Source organism: Papaver somniferum, chromosome 10 (genome assembly GCF_003573695.1).
Source record: "Papaver somniferum cultivar HN1 chromosome 10, ASM357369v1, whole genome shotgun sequence".
In the NCBI taxonomy this organism is placed as follows: Eukaryota; Viridiplantae; Streptophyta; class Magnoliopsida; order Ranunculales; family Papaveraceae; genus Papaver; species Papaver somniferum.
This window is the reverse complement of record NC_039367.1, coordinates 9,018,177-9,024,176: the sequence shown is the minus strand read 5'-3', so window position 1 is coordinate 9,024,176 and position 6,000 is coordinate 9,018,177.

The following is a 6,000-nucleotide window of genomic DNA, read 5'->3' as shown; positions in this document are numbered from 1 at the left end:
TAGGATTTAGCGTGTCGAAACCCTAGTTTAAAATATGTGGCACGCGTGATTGGCACGTTTGGCTAGCATGCGCGGCTGGTATGTGCAGAAATGATGCCAGTCAGTACCGAGGGCTCTGCCGTGGATCATGACATATAAAAAAGGTATCTCGGTAATTTTACGCAGACATGTTGGATGGTTCAATAAATGTGCTAGTGGCGACATTATTACTCAAGTGCGACGTCACAGTCTGACTAAGGTTTTACGATTTTAACCCTAAGCTAAAAACCACCATCACCAGGAACATAATATACATATATATATATATATATATATATATATATATATATACATATATATGTGTTCGTGAACAGGAGAAGAAATCTCTCCTTATGGAAACCCTATGAACTCATATGAAGGGGACACAGGCGTTCGTGGACCGGACACGGAAAAAAAATCCAACTAGAGAAAATACAATAATTGTTAATCATGGCTCAATAATTTAGAAAACTTATTTTCAAATTAGAGCCCGAGATACGATCAGCAGGATCGAATAAAATTAACAAACAAAAAAAAAACGCATAAAAACTTACAACTAATCTTGAGACTCCCACATCATCATCCTTGCAACTCTCAAGATAGATACAAGGACGAGATTTCCTGGAATCGAGTAAATAAATGAGAATTATTCTCACTGTGAATTATGGGAGATGTGTTGTACAAATATTTTGTGCGTTTGTATCGAGTATTCCCCTTTTTCCATTGATTGTAACTTAACCCAGAGGAATTAGTGATAATCCCTTTTAAAAGTCCATCAGAAGGAATTTTTTTGAGGACTAAGTCTAGGACCTCTGGATATTGGTTCCATAGGAGACGAGTTGAAGGATTTCCATCTTCTCTATTTAGACTTACCATACTTGTTCCTATAAGAGCAGGGAAGGTGTTCATTTGTAGTACAAGCTATACCATTAAGAGGAACTTGCAACCTGCGAAGATTTCTTTAAAAGAGATCATTATTATAAGAATTCTGTTTTTCTGTAGGAGGGAAATTCATTGTAGATATCGTCAGACGATTTACTCCATTGACAGTAGAAAGAAGCAAGTAATGAAGATCTGGGATTTGCTTCTTTCTAGCAAAACAATGAAGAGCAAAGTGATTCTTTTTCCCACACAAGGAACAACATTGTGGATTAGAAACATAATTTCCTTGATTCATACCCTTTTATGGCACATGCGAATTTTGCAAGTGATTGACAGTGGGTAATTCCTTGGAGGGAATTTTCTTCACGCTGGGTAAAACCTTGTGAGTATCGGAGGAGGGTACAGAGGATGACTTATTCATCAAAACAGAGTTTTCCTTTTCTAAGGTGTTACACTGTTCTTGGGCACATTGAAGAGATGCAACAAGTTTCTCTTTTTAAACACGATAATTTTTTATATTGATGAATGAGCCTTGATTAAACTTTCTTCTCTAATTGAGTTGTCTCTAACAGTATCTTCAAGCATACTGATCTTTTCACGCTAGAGAGTAGTTTCTTGAACCAATTTTTCAATATTTTTAGAGACATATTCAATAAAGTAATAGATTTCGCATTCTCTTTCAAGAGATTTCTCGAATTCATTAATGAGCTGATCATTCTTCTTTTCAGGAGATTTTTTTATTGAACTTTGGAAATCAATGATATCAGCAGATTTTTTATTGAACCTTGATTTTAGAACCTTGGAAATCAATTATATCAGCATATTTTTTTACCGATCTGGTGAGTTCCATTTCAGATTGTTATGCAATGTCAATTTTCTCGTTTTTCCCTCTAGACTCGGAAGAATATGCTAGAGAGTTATCCTTTGAGTGAAAACCAAGATTTTTGGCATAATCCGAAACTTTGGAAGACATCTCTATGTACGTAGTTGTGAGATACTTTCTTAGTCTGCAAAAATCAGATTGCTACAAAAACAGACTTATAAGGTCTTTAATGTGTTTTCCTGCTCTGATATCAATTAAAAAAGCGGGGGTCTAACAACCACACCTGATATTTCGTTTGGCAATCTGAATAGACAAACTCCAGTATACTTTAAAGAGAATTAACTAGACAATTAGACTCAATCTAGAGAAAAGTATATCAAAGAGTTTTATACCTCTATCTCTCAATTCAATCTACAATCAGCAAATAGGAATTTGCGAGCCCGATTGATATAAGAGAAATAAATTGAACGGTACCAAAGAACAATGCTCAAGGATCAATCAATTTCAATCAACAACCAAAGGTTGGATTTACCAATTGAATGATTCAACGCAAAAGTTGTGATATTTTAATTATATAACAAAATATAATGCGGAAAAGAAATAACACAGACACCAGAATTTTGTTAACGAGGAAAACCGCAAATGCAGAAAACCCCCGGGACCTAGTCCAGATTTTAACACCACACTGTATTAAGCTGCTACAGACACTAGCTTACTACCAATGAACTTCGGACTAGACTGTAGTTGAACCCTAATCAATCTCACACTGATTCAAGGTACAGTCGCGCTCCTTACATCTCTGATCCCAACAAGATACTACGCATTTGATTCCCTTAGCTGATCTCATCCACAACCAAGAGTTGCTACGACCCAAAGTCGAAGACTTGATAAACAAATATGTCTCACAAAGAAAAGTCTATAGAAATAGATAAATCTGTCTCCCACATAAATACCTACGAGTTTTGTTCTATCTTTTGACAAAACACGGTGAACAAGAACCAATTGATATACCAGACTTATATTTCCGAAGAACAACCTAGAAATATCAATCACCTCACAATAATCTTAATCATATGGCAGCGGAACAAGATATTGTGGAATCACAAACGATGAGACGAAGATGTTTGTGACTACTTTTTATCTTGCCTATCGGAGATTAAATCTCGAGCCAATCTTATAGAAGATAATACTCAAATACGATAGAAATAGCAAGATCAGATCACGCAACTACAGAGAAAATAGTTGGGTCTCGCTTTGTTAGAGCATTGCTCGGTCAACCTCGCATGCGTTTCTATCTCAAGCATGTTTGTCAATGTTAGTGATCAAAATTATAAGTATTGATTTATAGTCTATTATAGCTAAGTCTCGGACTAGGATAGAAAGTGTAGTTGAGCTCAAGGATTTCATGGTGATTCATCGTACAAGCAGAAGAACTACTCAAGAAACCGGTGGAACTTCTCGACAAAAAGGTATGTGAAGACTTGAACTTATCTATCACTCAAAATTCTATCTACTCTATCTCATACTCTTTGAGACAAGAAGTCGTATGTTATATATATAGACTTGGATTATACACATTTGGTATTTCGAGCCGAGTATACCTCGCCTATCTATATCTCGAAATATGTGTTGGTAAGCTTTTCTCTTCGATCAAGTTTATCTTTACCTAGTGACGAAAGTCATGATATGTTTCAATCACTTTGAAAATTGCTTTGACGAGAAATGGTGTAACAACTGTATAACGTCCTCTAAGAATGTTTCAATGATTGAAATGAGTGTTTAGATTACATAACCAATGATGGACATAAGCATTGTTGTGGAAACACATTTATGTATAAGTCATATTCCTTGAACCAAAGTTTGCGAACTTTGTTTATCAAGAGAAACCGGAAGAATGGCTTGTTGCCAAGTCCGCGAACTGCCGTACTTCTCATCCCGAGAAATTCAGCTGGAGTTGATAAACTAGTTGAGTGAGTACCAGTCCGCTAACCCAGCCCGCGAAACCAGTCCACGAACCGGCAGAAGGTCTTTTGTCGAGATTTTCTGCTGGGGTTTGTAAACTCTGCGCGGTTGCTTAAGTCCGCGAACCTAGTCTGCGAACTTAAGAAGGTTATATATCTGAAGATGATTTCTGAACTTTAACTTAAAAAGACTAAGGAATGCAGTTTGCAAACCGTGGCTATAAAAGTTCATGAACCGATTCAAGTGAATCAAATCATCTTTGCTTCAATTGTGTCTTGTGTAGTACATAAGATTTCCTTGAAATTGAACAACTCTCTAACTAGTTTGTTTGAAGTCATTTGAACTAGTTATTGTGAAGAAGAACATGGTTGATATGAAATGCTCATATGGCTAACCTTTTGGTTAACTATTATTGAACCAACAAGTGCATACGTTTGGGTACGGTTAACAAATCTAGAAGCGTGCATTGTCAAGTGTGTGTAACAAGCTAAGTTTTCGATCTAACGGTTGAGAAATATTAGCTTGAATCTAAATCAGGTTTTCATCTAACGGTGAATATTGAATGCTTTGTTACTAAGCTAACATTGATTGCAAACCCTGATTTGAAAGACTATATAAAGGAGGCATCTAGTATTATGCAAAACTAATCCACACACCTTACGTATGATACTAGTTTGCATACTAGAGTCGATTCTCCTTTAACCTTTGGTTTTCTTCTTCTAAAACCAGGTTAACGACTTAAAGACTTCATTGGGATTGTGAAGCCAGACCGATACTACTTTTATCGTAGTTGTGTGATCTGATCTTGCATCTTCTACCGTACGAGTACAATCAGATTGATTGGCTTGAGATTGATATCTTCGATAGGCAAGATATAAAAAGTAGTCACAAACATCTTCGTCTCATTGTTTGTGATTCCGCAACATCTTGTTTCGCTACCATACGATTAAGATTGTTGTAAGGTGATTGATAACTCTAGGATGTTCTTCGGAAATATAAGACCGGATTATCAATTGGTTCATGTTCACCTTGATTATTATCAAAAGACGGAACAAAATCTTTAGAGTTTATCTGTGGGAGACAGATTGATCCTTTGATAGACTTGTCTGTGTGAGACAGATTTGTTTATTTCAAAGCCTGCGATTTTGGATCGTAGTAACTCTTAGTTGTGGGTGAGATCAGCTAAGGGAATCAAGTGCGCAGTATCATGCTGGGATCAGAGGTGTAGGAGTATAATTGTACCTTGGATCAGTGGGAGATTGATTGGGGTTCAACTACAGTCCAGTCCGAAGTTAGCTTAGAGTAGGCTAGTGTCTGTAGCGGCTTAATACGGTGTGTGTTCTATCTAGACTAGGTTCCGGGGTTTTTCTGCATTTGCGGTTTCCTCGTTAACAAAATTTCTGGTGTCTGTGTTATTTCAATTTTCGCATTATATTATTTTATCTTTATAATTGAAATAATACAGGTTGTGCGTTAGATCATCAATTAGAGTAATCCAACCTTTGGTTGTTGATTGTCATTGATTGATCCTTGGATATTGGTCTTTGGTACCATCCAAGTTATTCCTTGTGTTTTATTAAAGACTCGCTGATTTCTATTAGCTCGAGTAAATCAAAACAAGAGAGAGATACTAACTCCTTAATATACTTTACTCTAGATTGAGTCTGACTGTCTAGTTGATTCTCTAGCAAAGTATATTGGAGTTAGTCCATACAGATTGATAAGCGAAATATTGGGTGATGTTGTTAGACCCCCGTTTTTTCAATTGGTATCAGAGCAGGCAAACACATTCAAGACCTTACAAGTCTGTGTTTGTAGCGATCTGACTATATGGATGATAAGTACATCTCTGATAACGCAACACCAGTTCAGAGCCACTCACGTGAGCCTCAAAGGGTTGAAACTTCTGAGAAAAACTCAAAAACTTGTCCATTGATTGAATCTTCTTTCAATTGGAAAAAATCTCTTGAGGAACAGTTGGATGATCTTTCAGACGATAGTGATTCAGAAGAAGGACAAAGTATTGATGAGGAAGTCTCTCAATATATCAAGTTGTTTGACCGTGATTTGAAAGAAAAGAAGTCGATAACTTGCTTGAGAAAATACATGGGTCCTCTCTGTCAAGAAAACAGGAAGTTGAGAAAACTCTTTAAAGGTTATGATGGTGGATACAGACTCTTACAACCTACTTTTAAAGATCACAAAGAAGAAGTTTGCTCAAAAAGGATCGAATGTGATAACCTTCTTCAAAATATCTTCATATTGAAAGAAAGACTTGCAGAAACTGAAGCAAGATGTGAATCTCAACAAAAATG